This window comes from Babylonia areolata, chromosome 34 (genome assembly GCF_041734735.1).
Source record: "Babylonia areolata isolate BAREFJ2019XMU chromosome 34, ASM4173473v1, whole genome shotgun sequence".
Taxonomy (NCBI): Eukaryota; Metazoa; Mollusca; class Gastropoda; order Neogastropoda; family Buccinidae; genus Babylonia; species Babylonia areolata.
Genome location: NC_134909.1, coordinates 17,332,210 through 17,353,630, shown reverse-complemented (window position 1 = coordinate 17,353,630; position 21,421 = coordinate 17,332,210).

Genomic DNA, 21,421 nt, shown 5'->3' with positions numbered 1-21,421 from the left:
GTGTGCGTTGTTTGTGTTTGTGTGTGTAATTGTGTGTGTGTGTGTCTATATGTTATGTGTGTGTAATATGTGTGTGTATGTGTGTGTGTGTGTCTATGTGCGTGTGTGTGTGTGTGAAGAGAGAAGGAAAACTATGTTTTCAGAACAGGAGGGTGAGGCGGCACACCCAGTATTATTTATATATCCACCTGTACAGAGACACTGTATGATAACAGAACTGTGTGTGTGTCATGGACAGTAGAAAGTCTTACCTCTTCACTCCTCTCTGAGTCTCTCTCTCTTATTTCCCTTCAGTGTTCTTTTTATTTTTTTTTTATTTTTTGGTGTTGACGTATTGGTATTGATATTGGTACCATTGTTTTGTTATGTCATTTTGTGTGTGTGTTAAGTCTGCAGCTATGTTTATTATTGTGGATATTATGTTTGTTTGTGTGTGCGTGTGTGTGTCTGTGTGTGTGTGTGTGCATGTGTGTGTGTGTGATTGCCCACCCCTTACAGTCTTCATCAGTCTTCAGATGAAAAAAAAAAAAGAGAGAGAAGAACACAAGAGATAGAGACAGAAAGCGTTGGGGAGGAATAAGCCTGTGTACAATATATATATATATATATATATATATATATATATATATATATATATATATATATATATATTATATACTTATATAGGTTTTTAATTGATGTATATTGGTATCCCTTTGAGTTCATGTGAACACTTTTAAAAAGTCATTCCTTTTACTTGAATATTTTGTGTTTTCACATAAATATGTTGTTTTGTGTGTCACTGTGTTTTGTGTATGTTTGTGTGTGTGTGCAGTGTGTGTGTGTGCCATGTGTGTGTGTGTTTGTGTCCCACATTAGCACATTTAAATCATGATTGTTGTTGTTGTTGTTGTTGTTTTTGTTGTTGATTGCATGTCATCTGTGTGTCAGTGGGTAAATGTATTTATTTGTGTTGTTGCCGCGTGTTCTGTTGTCTGCTTCCTTTGATCTCTGTCTTCCTTTTTTATTATATTTCCATACATGTGTGTAAATTATCATGTAAAGTCTGTCATTGCATGCATTGCTTGAATGATGTGTGTGTGTGTGTGTGTGTGTGTGTGTGTGTGTGTGTTATATACTTCTTCGCATGTATGTGTGTTTCTCCACATAGGAAGGAGTGTGTGTGTGTGTGTGTGTGTGTGTGTGTGATAAAGAGAGAAGCCAGTCTGTACATAGTAATTTATATTTCTATGTCAAAATGTGCCATGATGCTTGAAGTTGAAGGAAATGAAATGAGAATTGATTTTTTTTTTTTTTTTCATGTTCATGTTGACGTCTTGTATTATTTTTACTCAGACACACAAACACTCTTCACAACACCGACACATACACACACACACACACACACAATCTCTTGTCTCTCTATCTCTCACACACACACTCTCTCTCTCTCTCTCTTTGTGACTCAGTTGTGTACACACACCAATGAAATCACTTGTCTCAGTCATTCAATCCCACTCATTCACATCCATTCATGTTTGGTCTTCCTGAAGCAAACCCACCCCACCCCCACTCCTACTCCCACCGTTTTGTGTGTTTCACGGTCAACAGTCACTCGCGGGTTTTTTTTTTCGATCAGTCTGTTTCGTTATCATATTATATATACATTGATTAGTTTAGATGTTTTATTTATCTATTTATTTGTTGTTGGGTTGTTGTTGTTTTTTTTTTTTGTTTTTTTTTGTTGTTGCTTTATTGAATGATTTTGATGATCCATTTACGTTTGTTGTTTTAGTCCCTGACGCTGATACTGTTTTAGTCATCAGTTTATTTAGTAAATATTTTTAAAAACCTTTTTATATTTCATTGTTGGGTTACAGTGATGTTTTTTTGTTGTTGTTTTTTTATAGCCTTTTTTCTTTAAAAAAAAAAAAAAAAAAAAATCAAACTTTTAAGGAATGTGGTTGGAGCAGATTGAGCGAGAATTGAATGTGTGTGTGTGTGTGTGTGTTTCCATTCTTCCACACAACTTTGTACTGACGCAGTGTTTCTGCACAGTGTCAGGGTTCTTGCGGAGTTTTTAAAAAAGACTTTTAAAAATTATTTCAGATTTGTATAATTAAAAAAGAAATAGCTTGCTTTTTTTTTTAAAGTTGTTAAAAGTCCTAAAAACCTCAAGTTTATAAAAGTTTTAAATTTTATTCCTGTGTTTAGAATTGAAACAAATTAATATACATTGTTTATATCGGTTATTGATATACACATACATTGCTTGTGTCGGTGATAAATGTTCTATTTCTATAAATAGATGTTCTGTCTATAAATGGTCTATTTGAATTTTAATTTAAAACTAAGATAATAATCTAAGGAGAGAAGAAGAAAAAAAAAGAATAAAAGAAAGAAAACTGATCTCAAAAGGATTATTCCACACACCCCAAAAAAAATTAATGCTGTTTCTAACAAGTGTAGCAGACGATGATTCATGCAAAAAAAAAAAAAAAAAAAAAAAGCATGAGCCCAAATTCATACATATTGTGCCTTTCATAACGCTTTTTGGACACCAAACTTTTTCATTTGTTGGCCTTTAGTGGTTTAAAGTATTAAAAAAAAAATTTTTTTAAAATGTTTTGAACTATGTGATTTGTAACCAGTATGAATAGTACTTGGTGCGGGGGAGGGAGGGAGGGGTGGGGGGGGAGTAGGGGGTAGGTGTGTGTGTATACAGGGGGAAGAGTACTTGAATTTAACTCGAATTTGAATGTTTTATTATGGGGGTAAAAGGGTTAAGCTGCAAGCTTCTTTTCACCCAATGCCCTCAAAACAACAACAAAGGTGAATGAAGCTACCAACAAATGAAATACCACTGCACACATCCTATCCCCCCCCCCACACCTCCCCACCCCCCGCCCTCTCCCCTCATTCCGCCACCCCACCCCACCCCCAACCCCCTTCCGTCACACAGTAAAGGGTTTTGAGGAAGCCTCTGGCAGATCTGTGAAATCGGTACAACTATTACTTCACTTTTAGTTTTTCAGTAAACTGTATTCGTTTTTAACCCTTTCAGTGCCAAACTTATTTCATTTTTAGCTCAGGCATAGCTGTCCAAGGATGTTTGGTCATGAAGGGTAATAATTAAAACAACAACAACAACAACAACAAATAACACAACAAAAAAATGTAGCATGCTAACTACTAAACAAACATACATACATAACCTACACTTTTCTGATAAGAAAACGGACACTTTATCCAGTTACGATAATTTCATCATGAATTTTATGATCATCATCTTATGATAGGAAAATTCCTACAATGACAAGGACAGGTATTTCCATCCTGGATGGGGGGTACATTATTGCAGGGGATGGAAATTTCTATCCTGGGGCATTCAACGGGTTTGAAAAAACACACCCAAAAACAAACAACTAAACAAAACTTGTGGAATTGTGCAATTCATTCTGAAAAAAGAACTGGGGGAGTAAAGGGGTGGGGGTGGGGGTGGGGATTAAAGTTGATGTATATATTTTTCCTGTCGTGTGTGTGTTGAAGCAAGGGAGGTGGGGGGTGGGGGTGGTGGGGGAGGAGAAGCAGCCAGGAAGCAGCAGGACTGCACCTTTGATAGGTGTACATGAATTATCTGCCTGTACCTTTTCGACAGGTGAGGTGTACATACATCTGTTGACTACCCTGTACATACCTTGTTGTTGTGTACTCTGTGAACAGCCCCATAGTGGGCGTCACTTGAACACAGTTTACAGACATAGCTGGACTTTCAAGGCATGATACCTGCCTGGACGGGTGCAAAAATAGCCGAGTGGTTGAAGCATTGGACTTTCAATCTGAGGGCCCAGGGTTTGAATCTCGGTAACGGCGCCTGGTGGGTAAAGGGTGGAGATTTTTCCGATCTCCCAGGTCAACTTATGTGCAGACCTGCTAGTGCCTGAACCCCTTTCATGTGTATATGCAAGCAGAAGATCAATTATGCACGTTAAAGATCCTGTAATCCATGTCAGCATTTGGTGGGTTCTGGAAACAAGAACATACCCAGCATGCACACCTCCGAAAATGGAGTATGGCTGCTGATATGGCAGAGTAAAAAAAAAAACAGTCATACACGTAAAAGCCCAGTCATGTATGAGTGAATGTGGGAGTTGCAGTCCACAGACAAAGAAGAAGAATCTGCCTGGGTCTGCTGATCATTCGGATGGGACGGTAAACTGAGGTCCCGTGTGCAGCATGCACTTAAACGCACATAAAAGAACCCATGGCAACTAAAGGGTTGTCCCTTTCAAAATTCTGTAGAAAAACCAACTTCGATAGGAAAACAAATGAAAAAAAACTGCAGGCAGGAAAAAATACAAAAAAAAGAAGAAAAAGGGTGGTGCTCTCAGTGTAGCGACATGCTTTCCTTGGGGAGAGAGCAGACTGAATTTCACACAGAGAAATCTGTTGTGACAAAAAGACTAATACAATACAATATAATGTTACTCAAAGTCATTGGCATCATCTTTGGTACAATGGACGAAACCATCATCTTTTTTTTTTTCTTTTTTTTTTTCCTTTTTTTTTCTTTTTTAAAGGAGAAATCAGTGACGAAACCATCATCTCTTGTATCTGCTCCGGTCCAAGTCTTTTTGTCTCTTGTGTACGTCTGTCAGATGGGTAGAAATGAGGTCATCAGAGGAACTAGTGAAGACTAGTACCAGTTTGTTTGGAATCGAACTCTCCCCCCAAAATAAAATGTCAACATAGTTTGCAGCATGGCATGGTCATATGGTTGTTCCACTGTTTGGGAGGGCATATAACAGTATATGTGACTCTCGGATTCCCATGTACTGATCACATTTCTCCTCAACCCCGCACTCTGCATTGGCTCCCCATTGAAGCAAGAATTAATTACAAAGTTACGTGTCTCTGCTATTCTACTGTCCACTCCACAGGACCTATATATATCTTTCTGACCTTATCAGTGTTTACACTTCCACAAGAAATCGCTACTCTTCCTCTGATTGTTACCTTTTGAAACTTCCTCATGTCAGTGCAAGAACCTATGGTGAAGGTTCTTTTTTCTTTGCTGCTCCTCACATCTGGAACAGCCTTCCTCATCTGATTCTATTTCAGCTTTTCGCTCATCACTAAAGACTCATCTTTTAAAAACCTATCTATAAGCACTCTCAGCTTCCTTGTTCTCCAGCACCACCCATGTCAGCTAACTTTGGATGTATGTAGAGTGGGAGGGGGAGTGTGTGTATGTGTGTGTTGGGGTGTGTGTGGGGGGGTTGAGAAAGAGTGGTCATGAATGTTTTATGTAACTTCATGTAAAACGCCCTGAGCTCTTAGAGAGAAAGGGTGCTATATAAATATACATTATTATAATAGTAGTGGTAGTAGTATATAAAATTTCCCCCCATTCCCGTTGTCATGACAGGCGTTATCTAAGGCAGGCGTTGTTATCTAAGGCCATAGTGAGAGCCACCACAATACAAGTTTAGAGGGGAAGGGTGGGTTTTTAACATTTTTATCACTGCCCGAACAACCCTTCAAGTTGTGCTCACCAGGGTACAACGGTACATCATCACAAACCCCGCCAAACATGCGTTCTCAGGAAGTGCAGCCATGAGTTTTGTTATGAATTCTTTCCATCTTCGGTAAAAATTCCTTTAATTAAGCAGAAGTGGTGCGGCATGAATGGATCAGTCTGCTCTTTTGAACACCCCTTTGAAACCCGAGACTGGAGTGAACTTTTGTCTAGGGACAGGGAGGCAGCATTCGCATTATCACGCCTGCTTCCCACGTCATGTATTTAATTATCGTTTGCAGGCTGTTTTTACATATTTACTTTTTCATTCATTTATTTTCTTTCTTTCTTTTTTTAATTTTTTTATATTGTTTATTTGCTGCATTTAGTTATTTGTTTTTTCATTCATTCAGTCTCTGATTTTGGTGGAGACATGTTAGCTTGTGTTTTTGTCATTCTCAATGGTTTCAGTGAATTGTTTGTTGGTTGTTGTTCTCTTTTTCTCCAGGTATGGATATTGGTGTGGGGGTGTGTGTGGGTGTGAGGGGGACAGGGTCTATGACTTGATGTGGTGTATGCAGAGCATGCTGTCTGTCCGTCTGTCTGTCTGTCTGTCGCAGTATATACCAGGGTGTGTCCTGGCCAGTCCTGTCTTGTTTCTGTCAATTCTCCATTGACCCACCTGGGTGGGGTGGGGGGTGTGTGGCGTGGGTTGGGAGTACTGTTGAATGTGGTGTGTGTGTGTGTGTGTGTGTGTGTGCATGGACTCATTGAAGTTCTTGTCAATTACCAGTCATTGTATTATAATACTGAGTTTGTGGTGTTTGAATAAAAGATGTCGACACTGTGCCGGTGTTGTGGCTTGCTTCCTTCCTTACTGTCCATCTGTCGTGAACTTTTTTCCTTTTCTTCTTGTTGGAAAGTGGTGATGTGTGGTGTGCACAATTATTGTTGTATTTGTATTTCTCTTCTTGTCACAACGGATTTCTTTTTTTTTTTTTTTTTTTTTTTTTTTGCTGCCCCATCATCTGCACCGTTTCAGTGGCATTACTCCCACGCTGCTCATTTAGATTCCCCCATACACGGCCACACCCGGGTTCGTCCGTCGTAGTTCCAGCGTCGGCAGTCCACAGGGAACCATCAACGTTAGGTCGCCAGGAGGCCACACACCAGAGGAGACCCTGCACTGCTGCTGAGTCACTTCGGTGGTGTTCAGTGGTGCCTGTTCTGTTTTAACGTACTTAGGACACCACCTACTAAGCCCCATACTAACGACAATAATGGCTTAGTCACGGAGCCAGACACAACAGATTTCACTGTTTGAAATTCGGGCTGCTCTCCCCAGGGAGAGCACATCGCTACACTGACAGCGCAACCTTTTTTTTCTTTTCTTTTTTTAAAATTTTTTTCCTGCGTGTAGTTTTATTTGTTTTTCCTATCAAACTGGGTTTTTCTACAGAATTTTGCCAGGAACAACCCTTTTGTTGCCTTGGGTTCTTTTACGTGCTCTAAGTGCATGCTGCACACGGCACCGCGGTTTATAATCTCATCCGAATGACTAGCATCCAGACCACCACTCAAGGTCTAGTGGAGGGGGAGAAAATATCAGCGGCCGAGCCGCGATTCAAACCAGCGTGCTCAGATTCTCTTGCTTCCGAGGCGGATGCGTTACTTCTAGGCCATCACTCCACTGTGTACTCACTACTGTATCTGTGTACTAACTTATGCGCATACATGTATGTGTGTGTGTAGACACACACACACACACACACACACAAAATTTACATACACATTAAGAAGACTGTACTAACTTTCACACACACATACATGTATACACACACTGACACACACACTTTACATAAAAGAGTGAGGAGACTGTGTGCACACTCACACAGATTATAAAAAAAAATACAAAAAAGTCTGTAAAACTTACACAGATTTACATGCTGATTAAACCTTTGTACAAACTTGCACACAGAGAGATTTACACAAAGAAAAGGTCTGTGTACAAACTTACAAACACACACAAAGATACTGAATAGGTCTGTGTACAAACGTACGAACACACACAACTTGCACACACAGAGATTTACATACAGAACAGGTATGCGTACAAACTTACCAACACACACACACACACACACACACACAAATCAGCGCACACAAGACAAAGTAAAGCAAGAAGTTTAATTAATTCATAATATATATATATATGCAGTTGAAAACTCCAGAAGAGCCAATTGATAAACCATGGCCCCACACCATGAACAGAGGATTGCACTGCCAAAAGATAACAGAAAACCTGACCTCATGCCGTCGTAACATAACAGAAATCAAGACATCATGGCATAACCAGAAAACAGGACATCATGGCATAAGATAACAGAAAACAAGACGTCATTCCATCTCGGCCACAGAACTCCCAACCAAACCATAATTATAAACAGGGCGAATTTTGCTGGGTACTCAAGCACGAGTAGTAAAGTGCAAGTGCAAAGCTTTTTTCTTTTTGGCAACCGGTTCAATAGTAGTGTGATACAATACGATACAACGTGCCATTCACCCCCACAAGACACCACTGTCATCCGGATTCATGTTTAACCCTTTGAGCCCTGACCACCACTTTACTGGTGGTGGGGAGGGGTGGCATAATGCCTGGCCACCGGTTGAGCGGTGCATAAACACTTGTCGCGTTTTGCTATTCGTTGACTTATACTGAATAGCCAATCAGAAAAACCATAATATTCTGACGTCAGCGAACGTAGTAGCAACATTGCCGCGCCTTTTCACTGTGTTTTGTGCATGTGCTTTGGATAAAAAAAGATTGTTTTCTACCATGAAGCGTGCAGAGTCTCAACCTGACACGCCTCCTTTGATCAACTGATTCTGCATGCTCAGATTCATTTTCAACATCACTATCTGTAGCAAAATCATCCGATTCGAATTCCACCTCACTATCGGAGTAATCATTGTCACACCCTACTTCCGATAAATCATCAAGCATATCAATTACTTGCTGCGTTGTGTACAGTTGTTTCTCGCACGTTTTGTCCCTGATTTCTACCCGGACGGGCCAGGATGAGACTGCACGCTTCAAGTGTTTTCGCACCGCTCAACCAGTGGCTGGGCATTATGTCATTTTTCTCTGCCACCGGTAAAGCGGTGGTCAGGGCTCAAAGGGTATAATACCAATTATTTGCAAATTTTGGCTCAGGAGCTCAGGCAGAAGGGTTAAAATTGCTCAGGAACTCAGGGCTCAAAGGGTTAAAATGCCGTCGTCATCCAGTCTTTTCCTGACATGCTGTCATTTCATTCTCAGACCAAAGTTGGTTTGTTTCCCCCGATGAGATGTCAAGGGGTTTTTTTGGGTGTTTTTTTTGTTTGTTTTGTTTTTTTAACAAGAATTTATATTGCTTGACTTTACATCAATACAGTGTTGTTTTTCTTCCCTGTATTCAAAGTATACTATTAAGAAAAAACAAAAACAAAAAAAAAAGCAAGCCAATAGCATTGGAAGTTGCAAACAATCAAATACACTGACCACATACTCGGCTGGGCATGGGAAACACCGTACTTGAATAGTCAAAGGGTTTCGTTAAAACAACACACAATGCATGTGTCTGGGGATGGCAATATATCCAGACCAAAAAGTGTCCACGTGTGTGGCGCACCTAACCATGTACACACCCCCCCTCCATCAGAAGTAAGCATGTTAAAAAAAAAAAAAAAAAAAAAAAAAAAAGGTGCACACACATTCACCATGTGATTCAACGATGTATTCCATACAGCAGTGCATCCTTCTAACTCAGAGCACACTGAACGATGAACATGTTCACTTTGCACAGAAGAATGAACACGGTAAAGAATGACAAACATCGTTACTCTGCACATAATGATGAACACCATCACACTGCACAGAATGATGAACATCATTACCTTGCACAGAACGAACATGGTCACTTTGCAGAGAATTATGAACATCCTTACTTTGCACAGAATGACCAACATCATTACTCTGCAGAGAATGATGAACATCATTACTTTGCACAGGATGATGAACATCATTACTTTGCACAGAATGATGAACATGGTTACTCAGCAGAGAATTATGAACATCGTTACTCTGCACATGATGATGAACACCATCACACTGCACAGAATAATGAACATCATTAGTTTGCACAGAATGATGAACATGGTTACTCTGTAAAGAATGACAAACATCATTACTCTGCACATAATGATGAACACCATCACTCTGTACAGAATGATGAACATCATTACTTTGCACAGAATGATGAACATGGTTACTCAGCAGAGAATTATGAACATCGTTACTCTGCACAGAATGATGAACATCATTACCTTGCACAGAACAAACATGGTCACTTTGCAGAGAATTATGAACATCCTTGCTTTGCACAGAATGACCAACATCATTACTCTGCAGAGAATGACGAACATCACTACTCTGCACAGAACGATGAACACGGTTACTCAGCAGAGAATTATGAACATCATTACTTTGCACAGGATAACCAACTTCATTACTTTTCAAGAAAACGATGAACAAGGTTACTTTGCACAGACTGATGAGCATTACTGCTCTGCACAGAATGATGAACAATGGTCACTTTGCACAGAATTATGAACGTCATTACTTTGCAGAAGACTGATGAGTACTGATACTCTACACAGGACAATGAACACTGACACTCAGCGGCTTTGACAAGCAAGGAAGTGGAAGTTACCCCATGAAATGAAAGACAGAAGGAATGTGGTCAGTGCGGCAGACAGTAACTCACAGACTTGAGTTGTGGTCCACATGCATCACACACTGACCCACCAATACACACTACATACACACACACACACACTGACCAAGCAACACACGACGCACACTGGACACACCACATTGACCGAGCAACACACAACTACACAAACACTGACCAAGCAACACACAACTACACACACACTGACCAAGCAATACACACTACACAAACACTGACCAAGCAACACACACTACACACACACTGACCAAGCAACGCACACTACACACACACACACTTACCAAGCAATACACAACTACACACACACACACTGACCAAGCAACACACACTACACACACACTGACCAAGCAACACACACTACACACACACACACTTACCAAGCAATACACAACTACACACACACACTGACCAAGCAATACACACTACACACACATTGACCAAGCAACACACTGGACACATACTGACCAAGCAACACACACTGACCAAGCAACACACACTACACACAAACTGACCAAGCAATACACACTACACACTGACCAAGCAATACACACTACACACACACACACTGACCAAGCAACACACACTACACACACACTGACCAAGCAATACACAACTACACACACACTGACCAAGCAATAAACACTACACACTGACCAAGCAACACACACGAGAATGGAATTGAATGAATTACATATGTGGTTGAGGGAGGTGGAGGGGAGGTGTGGGGGGTGGGGGGAGAATCTCTTTTTTTGTGGGTCATTACATCTTTAATTTGTGGGCTGTAACTCCCATGTACACTAAAAGTGAGCTTTTACGTACATGACTGTATTTTAGCCCTGAAATGTAGGAAGTCATACTCTCATTTTTAAGCGGGTGTATGCCGGGCATATTCTTGTTACTACAGCCCACCAAAGGTTGACAAAAGATCATGGGATCCTTAACATGCGCATTTCATCTTCTGCATGCGTACACACACACACACACACACACACACACAAAGGGCATTTTCAGGCGCTAGCAGGTCTGCTCATCTGTTGACCTGGGACATCGGGGAAAAAAAAAAAAAAAAAAAAATCTCCACCCTTTTTCCCAGTTACCAGATGCTGTTACCAGGATTCGAACCTGGCACCCTCAGACTGAAGCCATTCAGCTGCTGTGGGTCACGACATAACAGTCACACATGTGGTTGAGTACGGGAGGTTGTGTATCTCTCCTTATGTGGGTCACCACATCACATATGTGGTTGAAGGAGGGAGGCAGGGTATGGGGAAGGGCAACCACACAAAAGCCATTCAACTGCAAACTCTGTCATGTCTTGGAAAGAAAAAAAAAAAAAAAAAAAAAAACCCACTTCTTGTTCTTGTTGCTTATAGTTCAGCCGACCGCGCAGGGCCATATCGGGACTGTCAAACCATACAAACGATAAACCACGTTGACACAAAACAACACCACAACTTGCAAAGCAAAACAGTTCGTGACACAGCTCTAATAACCACGAAGCTCCTTTAGGCCTTTCAACCAGACTGTGCTGACTGACATCAAGCCCTTCTGCATCATTCATCACTCCCAGTTTAACAACAACAAAAAAAAGTTGTCTTTTTATATTAAAAAAAAAGAAAAAAGAAGCTAGTACAGGAAAATAACACAGCAGAACGGGCAGCTACAGCCCATCCCAGTTGTCTACAGTACGACAACCTAGTCACCAGAACAGCACAGCACAGCACAGACATTACATCAAAGACCAACACAGGAGACGCCATACTCACATAGTCAGTGTGTGTGCATGTATGTGTGTGTGTGTGTGTGCATGCATGCGCTACACACACATGAATGTGCGCATGTGTGTAAGCACATACAAATACGGCATCGATGATGACGACATCAACAGAAATGATGACGATTCAGGAAATGAAGTGATACGACAGGCAACAAACAAAAGTCCGACAGGATTTCAACGAGCATTTTCCCCTGACACTGCGGGGGGATGGTGGGCGGGCGGGGGGGGGGAGGGGGCTTCATCCTTTGGTATTATTCTGAGGCTAGGGATCGGTCACGTGAGCGATCTTAGTGGCGCTAAGTTTGCTTGGGCGTTGAGAAGGTCCCAAAGTCAATGGAATTAGCAGCGTAGACTCGGAGGGGTGGCGGGGGGGGGCTTGGGGGGGGGGGGGGGCGTTCCTTTACGCCAAGCAAACTTAGCGCTGTTGAGGTGGGCGGCAGCTTGTGCAGTGGCAACCCTGATGTGGTGGTGAGCGAGAGACTGCTGTCCCTGTAACATCCCCGCCCCCTCCCCTCCCCCTCACATCCCTCAACACTTCTTTGGTATGTCACAAAGAAAGGGGAATAGAAACCAACGGAAAAGGAAAAACTGACACACACGCACACTGACACACACTAACAATGACAAACACTCACACACACACACACACAAAGACACATAACATGAATACTCAAACTCCTTAACTCACTCAGTACGGCCAGTCCTCTCTTCTCCTCTACACAGACCCCTCGGATGTCCAGTGGGTGTCTCAATGACCCAACCTTTAGCTTCCGTCGTTCAGAATCGTGGTATCCTTGTCAACATTCACCTCTTCAGTATAAGAGCCTTCCACTTGCAATAATTTTGATGATGGTAATTGGGGTGAAACGCTGTTAACGTCGTCTCTTTCGCCGTTTGTATGGAGAGAGTTAACATCATCAGTGAATGCACACAAAAACACAAGAGACACACAGAGACACACACACACACACTTTCCCTGCCTCCTGTCCATACAACCAAGCAAGGAACCAATCAAAGGAAGCCGTATAAAGCAGCAGTCAATTCACTGCCCAGCAGTCAACAGTTAACTCTTTCAGTGTCTCACAGGGGAAGGAACGACATGTCCTTATATAACAATAACACACAAAAAAAGACCATCACTCTTTTTCCTAATTACAGAATAAGTAGTTGATCTATTCAGGCAAAACATGTTGATGTGATGTACCACCAAATGAGAATGCTCCGTGCTGAAAAAAACAGAAAAGAAAAAAACAACTATAGGACCCCCCCCCAAAAAAAAAAACAACCAAAACAACAACAAACAAAAAACAACAACCAAATTCATTTCTTGAAGTCCTTGCATGTCAAAATATAAACAATCCTCAAATGGTACTTCATTTTAAAAAAAGTCCTTGCCAGTCGAATTATATACATATTCCCAAACGATTTATAATTTCTAAAGTCTTTGCCACTGAAAAAACACAAATAGTCCATTACTGAAAAATAATCACAAACGGGACTTCTCTTCAAAGTGCCACATTTCACACTGATCGATCAATTACCGGTAACACTGTAACAGAAAAAATCAACGTCGGAGGCATGACCTCTGGTGACCTTAGGAAGGCAGAAAACGGAGGGGAAAAAAAAAACCCCAACCAAGATACACACCGGCCACACACCACACGCTGGTGGTGGTTTACAGGAAACCACAAAGAAACATAACATCATAACAGAACCTCTGTTGCAGCCTACGACAGTGATTTGTTGCCTTGGTTACAGGTCTGTGGTAGTTATTGTTGCCACGGTAACAGTCTGTGGCAGTGACTGTTGCCATGGTCGCAGTCTGTGGCAGTGATTTGTTGCCTTGGTTACAGGTCTGTGGTAGTTATTGTTGCCACGGTAACAGTCTGTGGCAGTGACTGTTGCCATGGTCGCAGTCTGTGGCAGTGACTGTTGCCATAGTAACACTCTGTAGCAGTGATCGTTGCCACGGTGGCTGTGGAACAGACTGAGAGTGCTGGCAGCAGATTTCTACCAACGGTTGGTGAAGCCAGCTGATGGCAACAGAGTGACGTCAACAGACTGTGAAGCAGACTGATGAAAACAGATGGTCAACAACAGACTGATGACAGCAGATTGATGACAACAGGCTGGCTAGACTGATGACAACCGACTGATGACAACCGACTATCGAAAACAGACTAATCAGACTGATGACCACAGACTATCGAAAACAGACTGATGACAGCAGATGACAGCAGACTGATGACAGCAGACTGATTACCACAGACTACTGACAACAGCCTCATGACAACAGACTGATTACCAGAGAAAACAGACTGATGACAATAGACTATTGACAGCAGACTGATGACAATAGACTATTGACAGCAGACTGATGACAACAGACTGATGACAACAGACTACTGACAGCAAACAAAACAAAACCGGAATTTTTTTTCTTCTCGTTCGTCAGATGGGACACCCCAGAAAACCGGAATCACTGTAACAATAACAACAACAACAAACAAAACAAGAGAGGCAAGGCCTTCAAGACTCACTTGTGATAAATTAAGTCTCCTAGCATTAATTACAGAGTAATTTCCCTTTTTTACTATCTGCACCAAAACGTTTGCAAAATAAATAAAAATTCCATGCTTAGCAAAAGAAGTTCCTGTTTGAACAAAAAATGATAATAATGACTCCTCTTGTTGTTGTGTCAGAATAAGAGGTCAAAGTGCCAGGTTTAGAGAATACAAAAAAATATAAATATAACAGTAAATGCAGTTTGCATATAATTAGGCTTCATTTTTTATTTTTTTGTGCCCACCCCAGAGGTGTAATATTGTTTTAAACAAGATGACTGGAAAGAACTGAATTTTTCCTATTTTTATGCCAAATTTGGTGTCAACTGACAAAGTATTTGCAGAGAAAATGTCAATGTTAAAGTTTACCACGGACACACAGACACAGACACAGACACACACAGACAACCGAACACCGGGTTAAAACATAGACTCACTTTGTTTACACAAGTGAGTCAAAAACAACAAACAAATTAAAAAAAAAAAGGCAGCAACAAAAGTATACTCAATCAAGAACAACAGGGACAGGTAGGTTGGAGGGGGTGGGGCATGGGGGCTGGGGGAACCAATCTTCCTTGGGACAATCACTGAAGAAGAAGTTTCAGTTTCAGTTTCAGTTTCACTTTCTCAAGGAGGCGTCACTGCGTTCGGACAAATCCATACACGCTACACCACATCTGTTGAGCAGATGCCTGACCAGCAGCATAACCCAACGCGCTTAGTCAGGCCTTGAGTGCATGCTTACATATTTGTGTACCTATGAAAGTGGATTTCATTTTACGTAATTTCGCCAGAGGACAACACTCTCATTGCCATGGGTTCTTTTTCAGTGCGCCAAGTGCGTGCTGCACACGGGACCTCGGTTTATCGTCTCATCCGAAAGACTAGACGCTCAGTTTGATTTTCCAGTCAAACTTAGGAGAAAGGGCGAGAGCGGGATTCGAACCCACACCCTCACGGACTCTCTGTATTGGCAGCTGAGCGTCTTAACCATTCTGCCACCTTCCTCCACCTTCCTCAAAGAAGAAGAAGAACAGGCAGTTATAACAAAACAGTGAGAAAAAAACAACAAAAAAAACAACAAAAAAAACCAAGCAACAGCTTCCATCCTTGTTCTTCAAGTGGGGAGTGGGGGATAAGGTGTGGGCAGAACATGGGGCTGTGTGTGTGTGTGTGTGTGTGTGTGTGTGTGTGGAGGGGGGGGGGTTACAGGGGGGTGTGGGGGGGGGGGGGTTCTAGTGGGGGCAGGTGGTGGTTCAAGAAAATCCCAGCAGAAAACTTCAGCAACGGAACGACCGAGCAATACTTTTCAACTTATAATAAGACACGTTTCAAACCTAGATTAAAACAGAATGAACAAAACTCATGCGATGACGTATGAATAAAGTCAATGGTATTCATCACACACACACACACACACACACACACGCACACAATATTCCCAACCACATTAAAAAGGAATAGCAAAATTCGTATAACGACCAACGAATAAAGTTAACAATATTCAACACACACACACACACACACACACACACACATCCACTTCCACATCTGTCACAGGTTACGTAAAGCCAAGGTCTACATGAAAATTTGGCCCACGATCTTCAATACAGCAACTGGCAAAGAGAACAGTTCAGGGCGAGACAGAGAGCTAAGGCTGGCACAAGGGGCACGTACAGGAGCCTGACAAGACAATCATAATATCAACCCCAACATGAAATCCAACCCCCAACATGGCAATAAATCCTCAACACAGCAGTAAAAATGCTCAATACAAAAGTCGACCCTCATCATAATAGCAAACCCTCAACATAACAATAAGCCCTAAACATAAAATTAAACCCTCGACATAGCAATAAATCTTCAACATAACAGTAAAAAAATCCTCAAATATAAAACTAAACCATCCACTTAACAGTAAACCCTCAACATAAAAGTAAACCCTCGTTATAATATTAAACCCTCAACATAATAACAAACCCTCAACATAACAATTAATTCTCAACATAACAGTAAAAACCCTCCATATAAAATTAAACCATCCACTTAACAGTAAACCCTCAACACAAAAATGAAACCCTCAGCACAGGATTAAACCCTCAATGTAACACTGAACTCTCCACATAAAAATCAAAGCCTCAACGTAACACTAAACTCTCCACATAAACATGAAACCCTCAACATAACACTAAACTCTCCACATAAAAATCAAAGCCTCAACATAACACTAAACTCTCCACATAAAATGAAATCCTCAACGTAACACTAAACTCTCCACATAAAATGTAAGCCTCAACATAACACTAAACTCTCCACATGAAATCAAAGCCTCCTAGTGACCAGCATTAGTATGGCCCGCAGCCAGATTGTCATGAAACGGCCTTCAACTGTACGCCGGGAAACCATGTCAGTCACGCTAATGATCATTCCCTGGATGATCTAATCAGTCACACTAACGATCATTCCGTGGATGATGAAATCAGTCACACTAATGATCATTCCGTGGATGATGAAGTCAGTCACACAAATAATCATTCCGTGGATGATCTAATCAGTCACACTAATGATCATTCCGTGGATCATGAAATCAGTCACACTAATGATCATTCCGTGGATCATGAAATCAGTCACACTAACGATCATTCCATGGATGATTAAGTCAGTCACACTAATGACCATTCCGTGGATGACGAAATCAGTCACACTAATGATCATTCCATGGATGATGAAATCAGTCACACTAATGATCATTCCGTGCATGACGAAATCAGTCACACTAATGATCATTCTATGGATGATGAAGTCAGTCACACAAATGATCATTCCGTGGATGATGAAGTCAGTCACACTAATGATCATTCCGTGGATGATTAGTCAGTCACACTAATGATCATTCCGTGGATGATTAAGTCAGTCACACTAATGATCATTCTGTGGATGATCTAATCAGTCACACTAATGATCATTCTGTGGATGATGAAATCAGTCACACTAATGATCATTCCATGGATGATGAAATCAGTCACACTAATGATCATTCCGTGGATGATTAAGTCAGTCACAGTAATGATCATTTTGTGAACGATGTAGAAAGTCACACTAATAATCATTCTGTGGACGACAAGGTCACATTTTGTTGGATGATGATTGCAGCCACAACAATGATCATTCCGTCGATGAAATCACATTCTGTGGACGATGAAGTCACACTATTGATCATTATTCTGTGGTTGGTTGGTTGATGAAGTCACAGTCTATGAATGAAGTGGAGTCCGTCACACTACTGATCATTATTCTGTGGTTGGTTGATGAAGTCACAGTCTATGAATGAAGTGAAGTCCGTCACACTACTGATCATTATTCTGTGGTTGGTTGGTTGATGAAGTCACAGTCTATGAATGAAGTGAAGTCCGTCACACTACTAATCATCATTATTCTGTGGATGATACCCTGACTGGTCAGATGCAGAGCCATGCACAATGTCCATGATGATGTGATCGTCAATTTGAACCTTGCTCGTTTTGTCGTCACCTACTTTTTCTATGCCCTGAATGTTGTGCAGCACCTTATTCTGGAGCAGTAACACCAATGTTTTCACACACACACACACACCAAATACATGCACAGACACACCACACACACACAGACACATCACACACAGACACACCACACGATAAAAGCGTGAAGACATACATACCTACACAACAGAATCTCTGAATGAAAGTAAAACATCACCAATCTCTGGCTCAACAACAAAACTCAACCAAATGCATCAACATTTCAACCAACAATATCGACATTTTCAACCAATACAACTCCGACCAACCATATCGACATCAACGAATAATGAGGCTTGGTACACTGGAACCAACCCAGACACCTCAAAACAAGAGAGGCAAAGCCTTCATGACTCACTTGTGATACACTTAAAAAAAAAAAAAAAATCCAAGCTTTTTATGTATTGAGTATAATTTCAAAATGTAATGTTTACGATGAGAAAGATCAGTGTAAAGCAAATTAACTCCCCTAGCATTACAGAGTAATTTCCCTTTTTTACTATCTGCACCAAAACGTTTGCAAAATAAATAAAACTTCCATGCTTAGCAAAAGAAGTTCCTGTTTGAACAAAAAATGATAATAATGACTGCTCTAGTTGTTGGGTCAGAATATCAGATCAAAGTGCCAAGTTTAGAGAATACAAAAAATATAAATATAACAGTAAATGCAGTTTGCATATAATTAGGCTTCATTTTTTAAATTTTTTTGTGCCCATCCCAGAGGTGCAATATTGTTTTAAACAAGATGACTGGAAAGAACTGAATTTTTCCTATTTTTATGCCAAATTTGGTGTCAACTGACAAAGTAGTTGCAGAGAAAATGTCAATGTTAAAGTTTACCACGGACACACAGACACACACACAGACAACCAAACACCGGGTTAAAACATAGACTCACTTTGTTTACACAAGTGAGTCAACAAGGAAGCCCCAGGCTTGTCCTTATACCCATCATTTGACATGCGCACACCAGAGTATGTTCCGAGGTACCTTTCATCTACGAGTGTGCTAGATGAACTGGTAGCATAAGTAGCACTGACTCGAAATTGTGTCCCCTGAACATGGAGAGAGAGTTACCACTCTTTACTGTTTATTGACTATTTATCAACCATGTTGATATTCCCAACCAATAAAACTCAAGCCAATCGTACCGACATTTCCAACAAACAAAACTCAAACCAACCACGAAGAGCAGTCATTGACACTGTCAGCATCAACAAAGTACACCTCACACACACACAACACTCCAGTATTTGTATTTGTATTTCTTTTTATCACAACAGATTTCTCTGTGTGAAATTCGGGCTGCTCTCCCCAGGGAGAGCGCATCGCTATAATACCGCGCCACCCATTTTTAAAAAATTTTTTCCTGCGTGCAGTTTTATTTGTTTTCCCTATTGAAATGGATTTTTCTATAGAATTTTGCCAGGAACAACCCTCTTGTTGCCGTGGGTTCTTTTACATGCGCTTAGTGCATGCTGCACACGGAAACTCGGTTTATCGTCTCATCCGAATGACTAGCGTCCAGACCACCACTCAAGGTCTAGTGGAGGGGGAGAAAATACCGGCGGCCGAGCCGTGATTCAAACCAGCGCGCTCAGATTTTCTCGCTTCCTAGGCGGACGCGTTACCTCTAGGCCATCACTCCACACAGTCACCAGCAGTACCCAAAAAACTAACGCCCTACCCATCTTACAACCTTCACTCACCCTGGAAAACAATGGTATGCGGTTTGTTTTTGTTTTTTACTGCCCCATCATCTGCACCGTTTCAGTGGCATTGCTCCCATGACACTCATTCTGATTTCCCAAACACAGCCACCCCTGGGTTCGCCTGTCACACTCCAAGTGTCAGCAGTCCGCAGGGAACTGTCGATGTTAGGTCACCAGGACGCCACACACCAGAGGAGACCCTGCACTGCTGCTGAGTCACGTTGGTGGTGTTCAGTGGTGCCTGTTCTGATTTAACGTACTTAGGACACCACCTACTAAGCCCCCTACTAACGACAATAATGGCTTAGTCGCGGAGCCAGACTGAGTGAGCGTCCCTCCCAGAGTGGAGACCGCCATGGTGTGCGATTTTTCCTCACAACGTCCCTGACTGGGCTGGGTTGTTGGACAAGCGTGTATCGACAGTGCTCACTTTGCTTAGCGTTCAAGAACTTTCCCTAAGCTCAGGAAAAATCTTTTACCCAAAGCAAACTGAGCGCTGCTCGTTTCGCTTTGTGCAACAACCTACCTGGCTCTGGTTCGCATGATCCTCGTGTCCAGGCAGACAAGAACAGGAAGTGATCTCATCAAGAGGGACTGACGTGTGTGTGTGTGTGTGTGTGTGTGTGTGTGTGATGATTGTCATCTGCTAAGTTTTGATCTGAGATGCTGCATCCAGCGTTTCTCCGTCAGTACCCCAGTTAAAAACACAGCACGATACACACCCCCATACACAAAGAAACAAAGCCAACATGACACACTGCCATACACAAAGAAATAAACACAGCACGACACACAGCCATACACAAAGAAACAAACACAGCACGCCATACACCCATACACAAAGAAACAGACACAGCACGCCATACACAAACAAACACAGCATAACACACAGCCATACACAAAGAAACAAACACAGCACAACACACAGCCATACACAAAGAAACAAACACAGCACGCCATACACCCATACACAAAGAAACAAACACAGCACAACACAGCCATACACAAAGAAATAAACATAGTACGACACACAGCCTTACACAAACAAACACAGCACAACACACAGCCATACATACACAAAGAAACAAAGCCAACACGACACACGCCCATACACACAAAGAAACAAACTCAGCATGACCTACAAGCCCATACACACACACATACACACACACACACACACAGTGGCACACATCCTGTCACTAAGTGACACACAAAGTGGTTGGTTATGTCCAAAAAAGGATATCATTATTGAATTGTTACTGTTAAACGTAATTTGCATGTCAGTTATGCTTTTTTTCTTCTTCTTTTTTTTTATTTTATAGTTTTCTACCTTTTCTGTTTTCCTCTCCCCTGCACCCTTTTTTTTTTTTTTTTAATCGTCTAATATCACTGATAGCGAAAAGATGCCAAACTAAAGAATGAACACACAAAGAAACAAAACACAGCACGACACACAGCCCATACACACAAAGAAACAAAACACAGCACGACACACGCCCATACACACAAAGAAACAAAACACAG